General features: G+C 39.1%; 1 long non-coding RNA gene across 3 annotated transcripts; it reads left to right on the forward strand.

Annotated features, from left to right (window-relative positions):
- Positions 1-822: 822 nt before the first annotated feature.
- On the forward strand, positions 823-19,657 carry LOC125247913. 3 transcript variants are annotated; one of them, XR_007180202.1, is made up of 6 exons: positions 823-999; positions 1,523-1,720; positions 14,136-14,255; positions 14,583-14,649; positions 14,976-15,044; positions 18,208-18,677. It is a non-coding gene; the product is annotated as an uncharacterized LOC125247913 (long non-coding RNA). The 3 variants fall into 3 exon arrangements; XR_007180201.1 differs by lacking the exon at positions 823-999 and adding an exon at positions 19,204-19,657 and having other exon boundaries at positions 1,019-1,720; positions 18,208-18,291; XR_007180200.1 differs by lacking the exon at positions 823-999 and having other exon boundaries at positions 1,024-1,720.
- Positions 19,658-19,960: the final 303 nt, after the last annotated feature.

Genomic DNA, 19,960 nt, shown 5'->3' on the forward strand with positions numbered 1-19,960 from the left:
TCCAAGGCATTTTAATGCTCTTTAATATCCGCAGACAACCTAATTTAAAGGATTAGTTCACTTTCAAATTAAAATTTCCTGATAATTTACTCACCCCCATGTCATCCAAGATGTTCATGTTTTTCTTTCTTCAGTCGAAAAGAAATTAAGGTTTTTGATGAAAATATTCCAGGATTTTTCTCCATATAGTGGACTTCAATGGAGGCCAAACGGTTCAAGATCAAAATTACAGTTTACAGCGATCCCAGACGAGAAATAAGAGTCTTATCTAGAGAAACCATCACTCATTTTCTAATTTTTAAAAAAATATTTTATAAGTTTTAAAGTCATAAATGCTCATCTTGACTAGCTCTTTTCTTCTCTATTAGAATTCTGGCAGTGTAGACACTGCTAAGTGTATTACTGCCCTCGACAGGTCAAAGTTTGAACTTAATTGTCATATACAATATGCTAGTGCAAGTATATAACAATTAGTTCAAACTTTGACCTGAAGAGGGCAGTAATACACTTAGCAGTGTCTACAATGCCGGAATTCTAATAGAGAAGAAGAAGAGAGCTAGTTTATTGTTAAAACATATATAATTTTATTTGTTTATTTACTTATTTATTAATTTATTTTTAGAAAATGAGCGATGGTTTCTCTAGATAAGACCCTTATTCCTCGTCATTCCTCGTGAACGTTTTGAAGCTGCACTGAAACTGTAATTTTGACCTTCAGTCGTTTGGGCTCCATTGAAGTCCACTATAAGGAGAAAAATCCTGGAATGTTTTCATCAAAAACCTTAATTTCTTTTCAACTGAAGAAAGAAAGACGAACATCATGGATGACATGGGGGTGAGTAAATCATCAGGAAAATTTAATTTGAAAGTGAACTAATCCTTTAACACATTTGATCATATTTCCATCCTTTCCGCAGATTTTCAATGCGGGAATAGTTTGCAGCTTCTGTTTTGGGCCGGACTATAACATATTAATGAAGAGTGAAGAGCAGTTGAAAGGTGTTTAGATTAAATTATAATATTATGATTTTTAAAATTCCAGCCAACAGGATTTTTTCATATCATTGAAGCGGTGTATTTGCTGACAGGAAGGGACGGACGAAAAGGCCCGGGCTGTATTTACACAGAGGGAATGTGAGATTAAATTATGAATAATGTGTGAGAGAGAAAGCGAGGTAGGTAAAGGCGAACGCGGGAGGGCGGCAACAGATTCCCCGAGGACTTTCCGCTGGGTTTAACCCACTGAGGCGGAACTGAACGGACAGCTCCGGTTAAATAAGAACAAATTTACTTTTCCTTCTTTCTCTGGGGATGGATCCAACCACAATAGCTGATATCTTTGTTTGCTCGCTGCAGTCGGACACACAAAATGACGTAGCCTACACCCAATAAACACCCGCTGGTTTAGACCAGTTTCAACCGGCTTAAATTCCAATATGAACTGCACTTTCTAATGTAAATATGTTTATAATTCGTTCTAGAGACTGAATCTAACCTCCGTTTTACTTTGGTATTCCTCCAGTGCATGAGAGCAGTCTGTTTGTTTACCGCCGGTCATTACAGCATCTCGTCTCTCCGCTGATATCCCCCGCTGAGGCCTGGAGGAAAAACACTTATCTACGGAGGGAAATGTCAACCTGTGTCGGAGCAGCCGCAGAGAATATACAGGCTTTAAGGGCCACAAAGCACAGCGGTGACAGGCTAATCAGGAAATGATCAGGTACGGGTATGATCAGGTGCGGTGGATGGGGCGGCCTGAAGCTGCGGGGAAACAGGTTATTACACTGAGGGGTTGCTGAACCAACATGTCTGGTAACATTTGAGTCTGATCCAAAACTAAACAGAAACTGGGTCATGTGTTTAACGGGTCGTTCCTGTTATGCAGTAACTTGTAAAGGGGTCATGTAACGGATTATTTAAAGGTAATGTTTTTCGTGTTTTTTTTAAGCTTTGATTGTGTTTATAGTGTGCAATATAACATGTGTTCATGTTTCGCGTGTAAAAAAACACAGTATTTTTCACATAATTTACTTATCTGTATACCGCTATTTCCACTGTCATAAAAACGGGCTGATGACTTCCTTGTTCTATGAAGTCCCTCCTTCAGAAATACGTAACGAGTTCTGATTGTGCCAGCGGTTCCTGTGTTGTGATTCGACAGCAGTTTAGCGCACCTTGCCCGGAAAGGTCACGCCTCTTACCATAACGTGGAGATGCACTCGCTCAGTGTTATTGTAAACATGTCTTTAATTTTACCCTATCAATTTGAGCCGGAATCAGACCCGGTGATTGGACTGTGGGATGAAAATAACAGCGTTTCGACGACATGGCGACAAACACACTCTACAAACGCAACTCTTGTGTATTCCTGTGGGCGGAGGTTAGTCAAAAAACTGTTTTAGTGACGTCATTAAAGAAGGAAGTAGAGGGATGTAGTCCAAACTGGCCGTTCAATGTAGGCGACTTCTGTTAAATAAAATATCTCGCTTGGCATTGAACTTTGAGTTCAATGCCAAGCGTGCCATTGAATTGAAAATTGAATTTACCTTGGCATAGTTGAATAACAAGAGTTCAGTACATGGAAAAGACATACGTTGAGTCTCAAACACCATTGTTTCCTCATTCTTGTATAAATCTCATTTGTTTAAAAGACCTCAGAAGAACAGGCGGATCTCAACATAACACCGACTGTTACGTAACAGTCGGGATCATTAATATGTATGACCCCAATATTTGCATATGTTCAAGGCATTAGACAAGGGCAGCCAGTATTAACGTCTGGATCTGTGCACAGCTGAATCATCAGACTTTATTCAGGTAAGCAAGCAAGGACAACAGCGAAAAATGGCAGATGGAGCAATAATAACTGACATGATCCATGATAACATGATATTTTTAGTGATATTTGTAAATTGTCTTTCTAAATGTTTCGTTAGTATGTTGCTAATGTACTGTTAAATGTGGTTAAAGTTACCATCGTTTATTACTGTATTCACGGAGACAAGAGCCGTCGCTATTTTCATTTTTAAACACTTGCAGTCTGTATAATTTAGAAACACAACTTCATTCTTTATAAATCTCTCTAACAGTGTGTAATGTTAGCTTTAGCCACGGAGCACTTTGAAACTCATTCAGAATCAAATGTGAACATCCAAATAAATACTGTACTTACATAATCAGGTATGCTGTATGATGAACACTTTGTAAAGATCCATTTTGAGGGTTATATTAGCTGTGTGAACTTTGTTTATGCAATGTATTATAGAGTTGCGAGCTTGGGGGCGGGGAGCGCGAGCATTTAAAGGGGAAGCACGCTGAATCGGTGCATATTTAATGATGCCCCAAAATAGGCAGTTAAAAAAATGAATAAAAAAAAATCTATGGGGTATTTTGAGCTGAAACTTCACAGACACATTCAGGGGACACCTTACACTTACATTGCATCTTGTGAAAAAGCGTTCTAGGGCACCTTTAATAATGTTTTTTTTTTTTACACAAAAAACAAATATACATCATGGAAAAACTTCATTCTGACCCTCTGTCTGAAATGATATGTTTTGAAGGGCGTCTAGTGAGGGCAGCCATTGTTATGATTGGCTAAAGTCATTGCATAGGAAACAGTATCAACCAGTGTTGCCAAGTCCGCGGTTTTCCCGCAGAACTGGTCTACATTTACACCGTTGCCGCGGGTTGGTTTTTTCATGTCCGGGGGTTGAAGTGACCCCACATAACATGATATTTAGCCTTTTACTAGGGGAACCACGCCAAAAACTTGTGTTTTTTCCCCCCGGAACACGATTTTTATTGGGGGAGCCCCCCTGAAATGCGATTGGACTAGTTTTAAGTTGCAATTGACCCTTCGCCGGGAGTTTGATTGACAAGCAATCTAACCAATCGTAACGGCGAATCCGCCATTTTGTCCGACAAAGCAGTCAGGAGTTAGAAGATTAACCTCGGTGGACTTGAACTTGAAAAATGGTGTGTATTTACGTCTTGCCGCGTTTTAAACAACATTCCTTCTGATGTTCATTCATGCTTATTTGATGCTATAAATGAACTAGTAAGAAGAGATGATCGGTTCACGAGCCGCTTGAGCTGAGGCTCTACAGCTCTCAATTTGAAAGCTGGGACATTGTACAATATCATAAGTAACCTGCTCTGTCTTGTCTGTCGATGTGTTGTCAGTGTCCTCTTTGCTCCGCGATGCATTTTTCACTGCGTGTGGCGTGACAGCGCCATGGCTTGTCGGACAAAGCAACCGTAACTAAGAGGGGCGGGTCTTTGCGAAGGGTCAGTTGGGCGGGTATTGTTGTGAAAACCTGCCAACCGTGGTATCAGCGTCAAGTGGTGGAACTATAGGTGCGTTCACACGGCCTCGTAATTCCTGTAGTTACGAGATTCTAGCTTGTAAAAAGCGTTCACGTCCTCGTAGAGCTCGTAATTACAGCTTGTAAGACGGGAGTTTTCTGAAAGCTCCAACATGTACCATGTGGCCGCTGTACCACCTGACCGCTGTAGATTCATGGAAGATGCCATGGAAATTCCCAGTCCAAGGACGCGAACAGCTCCGAATATAACGTCACGTGTTGTCATCTCAAGATTCCGGTAAATACGAGGTGGCGTGAACGCAGCATATGACGTCACTTTGTAGGCTAATCTGCAGTTAGCATCTCGTTAGTGTCCTCGAAAAAAACCCAATAGGATTTTCCCATAGGCTTTTGGATTATCACAAAAAAATAAGCTCTGCGACATTTTGTCCATCAAGATAATTTTCACAGCTTTTATGACTTTTGAAGCCTAAATGCAGTCACCAGAAGCAAAAAGCTAAATGTAGGCTATAAACGAACTACACCAAGATCCCACAATTTCAAAGTCACCACCACTAAGCCTCCGACAACTCTTATTTTTTATCTAAAAACATTTTCCCATAAAGTTTGAATTAGAATAGTTTGTAAGAGCGCATTTATAAGCATAACTAGGCTGTAAAAGCGGACTGAACATACCTGTTCAGTGTAATGGTGTTTAATCTCCCCGACAGCCTCTGTTGTCCAGTTTAGCCACTTGTTAGTAACCGTCTTTTTAAAATCTCTTGAGCTTGTGTTAACCACGGACCTTATTTCAGCCATTTTAACAAACCCATTGCCTTTGGGACGATGGAACCGGAAGTGCTAAAATGCTAACTTGCTTCAGGTTTTTGGCCTACAAAAATGTGTCAGCCACTACTCTATTGTGCTGGGTTAGAGTTTTGAAAAACATTGTCTATATAAAATTATCATTAACAGACAAAGCATTATGAAATCCTTTACTTACGGTTTGTGATGCAGACTCTCAATATAGTTGGCTGCTTTATCTTTCAACAAAAGTTTCTTTGCAAACTCTCCATTACACTGTACCTCATTTACAAAACAAAATGCTCCGAACAAACATATAATCCTTCGGGATGCCATAAAAATAAACCATCCATGAGTCAAAGCGAACGTTATTTCACTCTTCCATTTCCAACAAAAAAAATCTATATTTAAAAACTAAGAGATTAATATTTTATCTAAAATATTAAGACATGTATATGATGGGGACATGATGTACTACATAGTAAACATGATAACATGACATGTTAGAGTTTGACTGATACTTCTTTCTTTGTTTTAGCTCACTTAAATAAAAAGGATTTTAAATATAATAAATAAGAGGGATTTAAAATTCATGTTAATTTCGGCACACCCTCGGGAACAATTACCCACGCTGTAGCAGTCAGAACAGACCCATCTCATTTACATTTCCTCATTAATACTGATTAATACAGCTTAGATTGGAATTCTTTGTTCAGGTCAGTTTCACTCCACAGATATTTCACTCTTTTTTCCACTGTATTTAACAAACTACAGCTTTAAAGGGATAGTTTAAAAACCTGCATTTTTGTCTTCTATTCTTACATATCTTATATAACTTCAGAAGACTTCAAGTTATTTAAGAGGAATGAGTCATAGAGTCATAAGGACCACTTTTATGGTGCTTGACAGCTTGAAAGTGTCTTAAAATGGTCATTTTTGGGTGAACTGTTCCTTTAAGTGGACTTCAACCGTTACCAACGGGCTGAAGGTCCAAATTGCAGTTTCAATGCAGCTTGAAAGGGCTCTACACGATCCCAGATGAGGAATAAGGGTCTTATACAAAAAAAGGTAAAACAACGATGTTGGACAGTTTTGAAGTTGGAGGAGAAAATGAGATGGAGTTTTTCGCCCTACCGCGGTACTTCCGCCTACGTCACCCGTGACCTTTCCAACGTGATTACGTAATGCGTGGCGCAATTTATAAAATGTATATACTTTTTTTTTTATTATAAAGAAAATTACTGATCGTTTTGCTAGATCAGACCCTTATTCCTCCTCTGGGATCATGTAGAGCTCTTTGAAGCTGCACTGAAACTGCAATTTGGACCTTCAACCCATTGAATTCCACTATATGAAGAAAAATCCTGGAATGTTTTCCTCAAAAACCTTAATTTCTTTTCAAATGAAGAAAGAAAGACATAAACATCTTGGATGATATGAGGGTGAGTACATAAGCAGGAAATTTTAATTCTGACGTGAACTAATCCTTTAACCTTAATTTTAAAACTACTTTGTGTTATTGTTAAGGGTTAGGATTTTATATTATTTTTTATTATATTTTAATTATTTATTTTACCTCTGTCTCTCGCTCTCTCTCTTGCTCTTTCTCTCTCAAAATATATATTTTTATAATTTAATTTAATCTATATATATATATATATATATATATATATATATATATATATATATATATATATATATATATATATATATATATATATATATATACTTTTAATTTTACCATATTCTGTTACCATTTTTTATTTATTTATTTATTTAAATATTTCATTCATTTTTATTTTATTTTAATATTTTATTTGACTTCCTATAAGGAATATAATATATTCTATATTTATAGGAAATATATATATATATATATATATATATATATATATATATATATATATATATATATATACTATTTTCTGTAATTTTATTCATTTATTTATACATACATACATATCACCCAAATATAACAATACTCATAAAAACGCAACCACATAAATAAACGTGCTGTTAAGATTTACATATAGAACAGTTTAAAAGTGAAGTAGTTTATTAGGAGACGATGTGTGTTGTTCTTTTTTTACACTCAAATAAAGCCTCTGGCAGGCCGTAATAGCTGCGCTGACGAATGGCTTGAGATTACTGCCAGCTTGTGATTGTCACTTAATTCCATTAATATTTCATTCCACTTTCAGTGGAGTTAAACCGGGTCGCGGATGTGTCAGGAAAAACTGTGCCAAGAGACTCTACAATGGAAAATCCACAAGCAAACATTTCAATAATTTAACCTGTTAGATTTACCCCGTCTCTTCATTATTTCATTAGACCAGAGAGAATAAAGAGCTAGTTCACTCATAATTGAAATTGAGTCATTTACTCACCCTCATTGTTCCAAACCCATTTGAATTTTGTTGCTTTCATTGGAAACAAGTGTATTTTGAAATTATAAAATCATAATATTTATTTTTCTAGGCATATTTTTTCCTGCCTACTCTCTTTGACGTCACCACCACAGGATAGTCGCTAGCGACATTAACATGACATCATTTCCTTTAGCTCCGGGGTAATTAGCCATATTACTGCTCAAAAACATTCTTCAGACCTCCAAAATGATAATTTCTCCTTTCAGCTCAGAAATGAGGTTCTGCTCTCTCAAACGTGGGCATTGAGTGTGCCTGTGGAGATGTGTTCAGTAATGATCTTTGAATTCGAGTGCTGGACTTTTCTCTGACAAACACTGCCAAACTTCACGGCCAGGGTGCTTTCTGTACCGGCGTGGTGCCAGCGGCCACAGTGGATTTGACAAGAGCAGAACATTACTCACAGAGCAGAGCACTCTGGGGGGAAAAAAACTAGGTACTCTAACCAAGTAAAAATAAGTGTAATTGATGTTTCTTGTTAGGTTTGGTTTCTGAGAGGACTGATCTCTTCATCTTCTCTGTTAATGGCAGGTCATTTGTAGGGCAGAAAGTGAACATAGGTTCATTACATCCTTAAAGTCCTGCCTGGTATCTATATTACCAAAAAAGGTTTGGTAATTGAAATAAAATATAAGTATTAGATGAAAAACGTACATTTAAAAAAACTGCCTTGGAAATTATAAATAAGTTTACGTCAAAGTACTAAAATTATTATTGAATTATATATATAATACTATAAGAACAGTGAATTTGAATGAATTTGAATTTCTCTTTAGATCGACCTTTATACTTAAGATTTGGTAAATCATATGACCATATTCAGTGATTTTGATGGTGATATTATTACTGGCTTTTTTATAGCACTGTGACTGGCACAGATTATGAATATGAATATTTAATGTGCAGTGCAAACGTTTGAAATGAATCAGCTCAATGTGGAAATCAATCATCAAATCGACGTAACAAATGAACTTGTTCACAGCACAGGTTTTATCGATGGCTGTAATTTGCGAATCACCCAAAAGAACTGTTAGAAATAGTGATGCTTTCAGACACTCTCACAATGACTTCCTGGGTTTTTCCTCATTTCCATGTTATGATATGCCTATGCATATGACTGCATTCAAAATAACAGTGGAACAAGTGTGCCCAAAATGTGTTAGACTGCAATTTACACCGATCAGGCATAGCATTATGATGACCACTGACAGGTGAAGTGAATAACACTGATTATCTCTGTTAGTGGGTTGGATTTATTAGGCAGCAAGTGAACATTTTGTCCTCAAAGTTGATGTGTTAGAAGCACGAAAAATGGGCAGTCATGAGGATTTGAGCGAGTTTGACGAGACAAATTGTGATGGCTAGACGACTGAGCTCCAAAAACTGCAGCTCTTGTGGGGTGTTCCCGGTCTGCAGTGGTCAGAATCTATCAAAAGTGCTCCAAGGACGAAACAGTGGTGAACTGGCGACAGGGTCATGGGCGGCTGAGGCTCATTGATGCGCATGGGGAGCAAAGGCTGGTCCGTTTGGTCCGATCCAACAGACGAGCTACTGTAGCTCAAATTGCTCAAGAAGTTAATGCTGGTTCTGATAGAAAGGTGTTAGAATACACAGTGCATCAGTTTGTTGCGTATGGAGCTGCATAGCTGCAGACCAGTCAGGGTGACCATGCTGACCCCTGTCCCCCGCCGAAAGAGCCAACAATGAAGCATCAGAACTGGACCACGGAGCAATGGAAGAAGGTGGCCTGGTCTGATGAATCATGTTTTCTTTTACATCACATGGATGTTCGGGTGCGTGTGCGTCACTTACCTGGGGAACACATGACACCAGGATGCACTATGGGAAGAAGGCAAGCCAACAGAGGCAGTGTGATGCTTTGGGCAATGTTCTGCTGGGAAACCTTGGGTCCTGCCATCCATGTGGATGTTACTTTGACACGTACCTCCAACCTAAGCATTGTTGAAGACCATGTACAGCCTATCATGGAAACGGTATTGCCTGGTGGCTGTGGCCTCTTTCAGCAGGATAATGCACCTTGCCACAGAGCAAAAATGGTTCAGGAACGGTTTGAGGAGCACAACAACGAGTTTGACGAGTTGATTTGGCCTCCAAATTCCCCAGATCTCAATCCAATCGAGCATCTGTGGGATGTGCTGAACAAACAAGTCCGATCCATGGAGGCTCCACCTCACAACTTACAGGACTTAAAGGATCTGCTGCTAACATCCTGGTGCAGATACCACAGCACACCTTCAGAGGTCTAGAGGAGTCCACGCCTCGACGGGTCAGGGCTGTTTTGACAGCAAAAGGGGGACCAACACAATATTAGGAAGGCGGTCATAATGTTATGCCTGATCGGTGTATAACAAAAACAATAGTGAAGAAAAGCCGATCGCAACTTCCGTTTCATTCAACATTAAACTCCTCTTCCAGGCCAGTTTTCTCTCTCAGGTCAATGATTCCATGGATCAACAACTACTTACACTAAATAACACGACAGAACGCACAAACATACATGACCCTGCATGAACTCTCGAGATGTGCATGTGTTCATGAGTTAATTAGCCCGCCTGTTACTGCAGTCTGTCCTCTCGTTAATACATCAGGGTTAACAAACCCTTCTGCCCCTTTAATTACACTCCACTAATACAACTGGATCATTTTCATTCTGCATTTATGATGGAGATACACGGCGATGAGTCTTATCTTTCTTGTCCCAGTTCTCATTTAGGTAACAAAGCCAAAAAGACGAACAAAGGATTTCTTATAATATCATTTGATTAGTTTTGCTATCACAGCTTTGTATAATAAAGGACAATATTTATTTTTAAAAGGAAGCCTGATTTAGTAATCTCAATAACTCAAATCACAAATGACCTATCAGACATGTTTTTCATATCAGCGGAAAATGATATTGCTGTAGACCTTTTAACAGCCGCATTAGCTTGAGGTTTTATATTTAATGAGGATCCTTATATTACCTGGGATGACTAACAATTTGCGCACTATCTGTCCTAAATGGCATTCAAGATTGGGATTAGTTTGTCCTGAATCATAGTACACTGAAAATACCTCGCCAAAGGTCCACAGCACACTATTTCTGGTATTTTTGAAGTACTGTAAAGCCTGTAAAGCCTTTCTCCCCCCGTGTGACGAGGTGCTGAGCGTCTATTTCGCTTTTTACCAGTTGCCAAAAGTTGAGGAATGTTCAACTTAAAATGCACTTTTTACTCAGCCGTCCAATCACAGTGGAGGAGGGGCGGGGCAAATACCACACCGACCAACCATCACATTCTGCTAGTACAACAATAACAAATGACAACAAGCACTTCTTTTTATCCAAAAATATAGTGCCAGAGCAAGTATGTTACATTGTGTCAACATTTTTTATATTCATTTTTTATGAAATCAGATACTAGTAACAGTTCAGAAAAGCACTATATAAATATAAATGTAAGGAATTAGTTCTCATTTGTTTTGTGAAGGTTCCATTTAGATTTTTTCGAATTGTACGTGCCACTCTTAAGGTCGTAAGGATCTTTATTTCTGAATAAAGTTTTCCCATTCGAGTTTTCGTTTTAGATTTTGGTTGCTCCGGAGAGTGTTTTATCAAATATCTATTTTCAAATGAACTTTCAGCTGTAAATGAAATGAAGGCCTGTAATTGTGCACAGAAGCCATGTGAATGTTTCATCTTATTTAGAGTGCGGCTTGGAGTCATTAAGAGATGATTTTGAAGTTATTAAATTGTGTCAGCGCAAACTAGCTCTTTCAGAAAGTGCTCTCTGATCAGAAGACCAAAACATTACTGTAGAAATTACACAAATTAATCACAGTATGCCTTTAAAGGCCCAATATTTAGCATTTTATGAATTAATTTATTATAAATTAAGCAGACATGCTCTGCTCCTCACACTAACCTACTTTTGGTTTAGAAGACTTTGAATATTTATTTTTATGTTAGTTTCTCCATTAAAAAGGACCCAGACTACAAGCAAAATGGTTGCAAAGGTAAAAATATATGACAATTTAAAATCTAGTTAGGAAAACTGTGTGCGTCCATATGGTTACAGCAGATATAATTTCGTTTTCTTCATGTACCTGTAAAGGTTGCTATGCTGTTGCCATTTCTATGCAGTGCTAAAATTCTACAAATGGTTTTAGTGTTTCTGTGCAGTTGCTAGGGTGTTGCTATGTGTAGCTAAAGTGCACAAAATGTTGTTTGGAAAATTGCTATGCTGTTGCCAGGGTGTTGCTATGCAGAGCAAGTGGTTTTTAGTGTTGCTATACAGTTGCTAGGTTGTTTGCCAGGGTGTTGCTATGCGTAGTTATAGTGCACAAAATGTTTGGAAAATTGCTATGGTGTTGCTATGAAGAGCTAAAAATCTACAAGTGGTTTTTAGTGTTGTTATAAAGTTGCTAGATTGTTTGCCAAGGGGTTGCTATGCATAACTAAAGTGCACAAAATGTTGTTTGGAAAATTGCTATGCTGTTGCCAGGGTGTTGCTATGCAGTGCTAAAACTCTACAAATGTTTTTTAGTGTTGCTATACAGTTGCTAGGTTGTTTGCCAGGGTGTTGCTATGCGTAGTTATAGTGCACAAAATGTTTGGAAAATTGCTATGCTCTTGCCATGGTGTTGCTATGCAGAGCTAAAAATCTACAAGTGGTTTTAGTGTTTCTATGCAGTTGCTAGGGTGTTGCTATGTGTAGCTAAAGTGCACAAAATGTTGTTTGGAAAATTGCTATGCTGAGTGTTGCTATGCAGAGCTAAAAATCTACAAGTGTTTTTTAGTGTTGCTATACAGTTGCTAGGTTGTTTGCCAGGGTGTTGCTATGCGTAGTTATAGTGCACAAAATGTTTGGAAAATTGCTATGGTGTTGCTATGAAGAGCTAAAAATCTACAAGTGGTTTTTAGTGTTGTTATAAAGTTGCTAGATTGTTTGCCAAGGTGTTGCTATGCATAACTAAAGTGCACAAAAATGATTTTTGGCAAATTGCTATGCTGTTGCCAGGGTGTTACTATGCAGAGCTAAAAATCTACACGTGTTTTTAGTGTTGCTATACAGTTGCTAGGTTGTTTGCCAGGGTGTTGCTATGCGTAGCTTAAGTGCACAAAATGTTGTTTGGAAAGTGGCTATGCTCTTGCCATGGTGTTGCTATGCAGAGCTAAAAATCTACAAGTGGTTTTAGTGTTTCTATGCAATTGCTATGCTTTTGCCAGGATGTTACTATGCAGAGCTAAAAATCTACACATGTTTTTAGTGTTGCTATACACTTGCTAGGTTGTTTGCCAGGGTGTTGCTATGTGTAGCTTAAGTGCACAAAATGTTGTTTGGAAAGTTGCTATGCTGTTGCCAGGGTGTTGCTATGCAGAGTTAAAAGTCTACAAGTGGTTTTTAGTGTTGCTATAAAGTTGCTAGGTTGTTTGCCAGGGTGTTGCTATGCGTAGCTTAAGTGCACAAAATTTTGTTTGGCAAAATGCTATGCTGTTGCCAGGGTGTTGCTAAGCAGAGCTAAATATCTACAAGTAGTTTTTAGTGTTGCTATACAGTTGCTAGGTTGTTTGCCAGGGTGTTGCTATGCATAGCTTAAGTGCACAAAATGTTGTTTGGCAAATTGCTATGCTGTTGGCATTGCTATGAGGTGCTACAACTCTACAAATGTGTTAGCACTTCTATGCTGTTGCTAGGGTGTTTTTTTTTTTTTAGCCTAGAGCATCAGGTGAGTGGCACTGAAAGGTGTTATCAACACTACACAATGTGTTTCACCATTCACTGTTTAAATACAGAGTGTGTGTATAAAAGCAGAACTGCTCTAGGTAGCTGTTATTCTGTTAGGACTAAGACTGTGGGATGCAGACGACTGTTGGGGAAATTAAATTTGCTGGGCTACAGGGGACATTCCATCAATATCGCTCCGCTCTCCGCTGAACACAAACCAAATCAAACTGGTGCCATGCACACGCGTACACACATTCGCGGCAAGAGACAGACCGTGAAAACAGCAGACGGGGCACCAGGTCATTCTTTTCCAGGTCAGACCAGAGAAAATGTACTTTTATCTGAGGAAAATGTGTCATTGCAAAGTACTGCAGTTATAAAGCTCCCCATTTGAATCCCAGCAGCATGAGAGACATCACAGAAACCTGCTCAGTGTGTCCTGAATGCCACAGCGATGATTGACGCTGTGAAACCTGCATTTCACAGCGTCTTGAAGGAAAATCATTTTGAAATATTCGCATTTTATCAAGGAAACGGGACTGTTAATATAGGAGCGTATGATTTGGTCTATTGAGTACTTATTATTATTCAGGCTCCATGAGAAAATAAATTGCAAATAAGATCTCATGCATGTCTGGAATGTTTCTTCTAGACATCACAGATATTAAATGGAGGGAAAATTACTTCTTAGATGTTCCTTCTGAGAAAAAGACCTCAGTAGTCTCACATGTGTCTCCTCTGAGGAGATCTTAATGTCTCAGACTGTGCTCAGATTTGACAAGGTACCAAAATCCGCCATTACAAGTCAGTGTTTTATATTCTTACTGTATGTCAACTATTATCTCATTGGTGTCTGTTTTTATTCCCCTTAGGATGTTTTGAAGAACATTTTGAAGCAGAACTCTTGTAAGTTTTCTGAGCGATGAAACGGCAACCTCTGAACATTAAAATCAGCCTCTAGATAATACAAGAATTTCAATGAATATTTAGAGGTGAGAAGACAAAAAAATCCTTCACACTCTCTGAGTTTACATAGACCCTAATAATACAATTGTAATCAAACTAGTACTAGCACAGTTGGAATAAAAAAGTCACCTGTAACCACATCAATCAAAATGAATTGGCCAAATCTAATTAAAATTTAATTCGGATGAATTTATTCCGATTGAAACAAAAGGTGTCAATGTAAATTTAGCAGCTGTGTCCAACCACCTGCCTGCAACCACTAAGGTGCGCAAGTGGTGTTTTTATGTGTTCTGAAAAAAAATTGAACAAAGACATTGTTTTAATGAATAAAATGCCATCAATTTATGTTTCAGAGAGAATGCCAGACAAGTGACCGGAAAAGAAGACCTCGCCGGTCAACATCTGACGAATTTCCTCATTGTGAGTTTTAGTTAGGCTGAATTTAGTTTGTGTCATTTGGTGGAGGGCAGGAGCAGCCAATGAGAAAAGCAGGTCAGGCGGAAAACAGGCAGGATGTAAATTTGAGTGTCAGGGAGAGAAATTGCGTGTATAGCCACACAAGCAGAAGATCCGCTCGACAGGAACCACAGGAACCGGGCCAAACAGACACACGACTCCTAAAATAGATCCATCCAGAGCTGAAAATCCGGGCCTGCAGGAGATTCTCACCATCAGGAGTGCTGAAGATCGACTGTGAAACTCTAATTATGTCTCTCTCTCTCTGTCTTGCTCGTTTCTCATCACAGTTCAGGTTCCATTTCCATACTATCCTTGAGAACTGTCAGCTTTAATGGTAATTAGTGGTATTTTCTAAGGTAAGAATCACTATTACTGTTCCTCATGTTAAAGGTTAAAGATCTGAATGAACAATTATCCCTGAAGAATTAACCTTCTGTATGTGCTAAGGATTTTAAAATGTCATATTTCTAAATGATCAGAAGTTTTTCCATCTACATTAATTTCAAATAGTCATGTTATAAAGATTTGGTGAGCTTTTTTTGACTTGGGCCATGAACACAATCACTTGAACACCCTAGCAACCACACAGCAACACAGTAAAAACAAACAGACAAACAAACAAAAAACATTTAGACCAACCACAACACCTTAGAAACTGCATAGCAACATGCTAAAAACATTTTGTGGACTATAGTTACATATAGCAAACCTGGGCTAGCAGCCTTGAAACTGCATAGCAACACACTAAAAACCATTTGGATCTCTTTAGCATTGCATAGCAACCCCTTGGCAAACACCCACAACACCATAGCAATTGCACAGCAACATGCTAAAAAATATTTAGTGCACTTTACCTACGTATAGCAACACCCTGGCAAACTGCATACAGTAGCAACGCCTTGGCAAACACCCACAACACTTTAGAAACTGCATAGCAACACCCTGGCAACCACATGACAGACAACATTTAGTGTTCTTTAGCTAGGCATAGCAACACCCTGGCGAATACACTAGTATATGCATATCAACACACTAAAAACCATATGGATCACTTTAGCATTGCATAGCAAGCCCTTGGCAAACACCCACAACACCTTAGCAGCTGCACAAGTGCACTTTTCCTATGTATAGCGACACCCTGGCAGACTGCATAGCAACACACTGCAAAGCAACATCCTGGCAACCACATATTAACATGCCAGACAACATTTAGTGCTCTTTAGCTATGCATAGCAACACCCTGGCGAATACACTAGTATATGCATAGCAACGCACTAAATACCATTTGGATAGCATTGCATAGCAACCCCTTGGCAAACACCCACAACACCTTAGCAACTGCACAACAACATGCTTAAACTTTACTGCATAGCAAAACACTGCATAGCAACATCCTGGCAACCACATATTAACATGCCAGACAACATTTAGTGTTCTTTAGCTAGGCATAGCAACACCCTGGCGAATACACTAGTATATGCATAGCAACACACTAAAAACCATATGGATCACTTTAGCATTGCATAGCAAGCCCTTGGCAATCACCCACAACACCTTATCAGCTGCACAAGTGCACTTTTCCTATGTATAGCGACACCCTGGTAGACTGCATAGCAACACACTGCATAGCAACACCCTGGCAAACACCCACGACACCTTAGCAGCTGCACAAGTGCACTTTTCCTATGTATAGCGACACCCTGGCAGACTGCATAACAACATGCTAAAAACATTTTGTGGACTATAGTTACATATAGCAAACCTGGGCAAACAGCCTTAAAACTGCATAGCAACACACTAAAAACCATTTGGATCTCTTTAGCATTGCATAGCAACCCCTTGGCAAACACCCACAACACCGAAGCAATTGCACAGCAACATGCTAAAAATATTTAGTGCACTTTACCTATGTATAGCAACACCCTGGCAAACTGCATACAGTAGCAACATCTTGGCAAACACCCACAACACTTTAGAAACTGCATAGCAACACCCTGGCAACCACGTATTAACATGCCAGACAACATTTAGTGTTCTTTAGCTAGGCATAGCAACACCCTGGCGAATACACTAGTATATGCATATCAACACACTAAAAACCATATGGATCACTTTAGCATTGCATAGCAAGCCCTTGGCAAACACCCACAACACCTTAGCAGCTGCACAAGTGCACTTTTCCTATGTATAGCGACACCCTGGCAGACTGCATAGCAACACACTGCAAAGCAACATCCTGGCAACCACATATTAACATGCCAGACAACATTTAGTGCTCTTTAGCTATGCATAGCAACACCCTGGCGAATACACTAGTATATGCATAGCAACGCACTAAATACCATTTGGATAGCATTGCATAGCAACCCCTTGGCAAACACCCACAACACCTTAGCAACTGCACAACAACATGCTTAAACTTTACTGCATAGCAAAACACTGCATAGCAACACCCTGGCAACCACATATTAACATGCCAGACAACATTTAGTGTTCTTTAGCTAGGCATAGCAACACCCTGACGAATACACTAGTATATGAATAGACACACCCTTAAAACCATATGGATCACTTTAGCATTGCATAGCAAGCCCTTGGCAAACACCCACAACACCTTAGCAGCTGCACAAGTGCACTTTTCCTATGTATAGCGACACCCTGGTAGACTGCTTAGCAACACACTGCATAGCAACACCCTGGCAAACACCCACGACACCTTAGCAGCTGCACAAGTGCACTTTTCCTATGTATAGCGACACCCTGGCAGACTGCATAGCAACACACCGCAAAGCAACATCCTGGCAACCACATATTAACATGCCAGACAACATTTAGTGCTCTTTAGTTTTGCATAGCAACACCCTGGCGAATACACTAGTATATGCATAGCAATGCACTAAAACTATTTGGATCATTTTAGCCCCTTGGCACCTTAGCAACACCTTAGCAACTGCACAACAACATGCTTAAAAACATTTAGTGTACTTTTCCTATGTATGGCAAAATGTGTAGCAACATACTGCATAGCAACGCCCTGGCAAACACCCGCAACACTTTAATAGAAACTGCATAGCAACACCCTGGCAACCACACATTAACATGCCAGACAATAAAAATGGCTAAAGCTGGTGAATACACAAGTATATTCATAGCAATGCACTAAAAAACATTTGAACCACTTTAGCTATGCATAGCAATGACCTGGCAACAGAATAGTGCATGCAAACAACATTGTGTACACTTTAGCTACACACAGTAACACCCTTGCGAACACCCTAGCAACTGCATAGCAACATTAAAATCCACTTGGAGCACTTTAGCTATGCATCGCAATGACCACAGAATAGTAACATGCTAAAAGTCTCACAGGACACTATAGCAACTGCACAGCAGGCGTAAATACTCTAGCATTGATGCGTGAACAAACATTCATATTTCCTTCAGGAAATGTAAAATTCTAGTTTTCTATTATCAAGCAATATTTAAAGTCATAATAATTGTTATTGTCTCTCCCTGCAGTCCTGTGAAGCGCAGCGAGGCTCTGAAATAGCCTCAACTGATGCAGATTGCTGTTTGTAGCTGCAGCCCTGAAAAGCACTTAAAGTGAGTTTTAAAAGAGGGCTGCTCCCTCCCGAGACAAAGTCTCTCTGTGTGAGTGTGTGTGTGTACTTCAGAGATTTTTGCACTTCTACAACAGGAGTCTCTTCCAGCAAAGCAAGGAAAACGTTCTCTTGTATTCGCTCAAGCGCACTCTCTCTCTGTTACCCTGTTTAACCCGTATCTGGGGATTTTGTACACCGCTAACGTCTCTATCGCATATAATCAGTGTCAAAGCTTTTAAGATTAATGGAGATAAAACTATTGTTTTAATTCTGTCTTAAAATCACTACTTGTGTGGTTTGGTTTTTATACATTAAAAAAAGTTTGACCCCGCCTTCAATGTCAAAAGTCAAAAGCATTTTTTGATTTCATCACATGGCAGGCATAAAAAACAGAAAACTAATAGCACACGTCTCATCAACAAAAGAGGTATCATTCTTGTCTTGTAGCACAAACAATTTGTGACTACTGTCCCAAATGCTTATATTAGCAATTTGCTATTTAGTTTAGCTTGCTAGCTGAATGAGTTCACTAACAAGCACTAGATCAGGAACTTACCTTGTTTCCTTACAGTCTAATTATACACACACTGATTTTTACACAGTTTGAGTTTTTACACACTGTCTGTGTGTCAACAGTGTAAAGTATGCAGCAGCTAATTAAGAGTCGCTAAACTTGTCTCTTTGCCGCTAGCATTCACACACCATTACAAACACACACACACACAGGCATACAAAGCCCTCAGGCATGCACAACTGTCACTATCATAAACACACATGCACAGAAAAACCAAGGCGCTCTTGTGAAAACATCACACACACTTGGAGTCATTAGATTATTTCTGACACCAGACATTTCCTCAGCGTGAACGTGTTGGTCTTTAACATTATTTTATTCTGTCTGATGTGCTCACAGAGTCTGATGAAGACACTGCAGTAGCATTTCATTTAGCATTGCTGGAGTGTGAGACGCCTAGTGCTGAAGGCTGAGAGATGTGAAACCCAATCAGTAGAGGGAGGACATTCAAGACAGGCTGGTCAAATCATAGCTGTTTGAAATGGAATCCTGGTGTATTTTTATGGCTTACTGTGCAAATGCATACTGACAATATCTGAGTTCTGTGGCTTTTAGTTTTTGTCTCTCTGCTCTGAAGCCGTCTATAAGCTAATATACTGTACATATAGACCTTGACAGTCACCGTGATTTTGCCAAGTAAGACATGTTCCTGGATCAACATCTTTGTTGATCCTGGAACAACATTCCAATCAACCAATCAGATTTGAGGGAAAAGTTTACCGTTTATTCCAAGTTTAGGCTTGCAACCAGGGTTAGGTGCTTCTACACCAATGTTATTCACCTATCTTTCCCCTCTGATTTTAGGGAAGTTATGGGTAAGATTAGGTTTAGGGGTAGGAATAGGGTTAAGACTAAATTTTCAGACTGGAATGTTGGAACAAAATATGTTGATCCAGGAACATGTCTTACTTGGCAAAATCACGGTGACCAAAAGTTGACATAAGTAGCCTTCAGCAGATGAAAAGTGCAGTCTTTCTTTTTTGAGAAACTGAATTGAAGATATTGATGACTCATCCTGCACTACACAGATTTTTGTCCTATCAGATCTCTCTAGAATGAGAATGCCCCTCCCCCTAAACTGCCTATAACTAGCAAG

Source organism: Megalobrama amblycephala, linkage group LG15 (genome assembly GCF_018812025.1).
Source record: "Megalobrama amblycephala isolate DHTTF-2021 linkage group LG15, ASM1881202v1, whole genome shotgun sequence".
NCBI lineage: Eukaryota > Metazoa > Chordata > Actinopteri > Cypriniformes > Xenocyprididae > Megalobrama > Megalobrama amblycephala.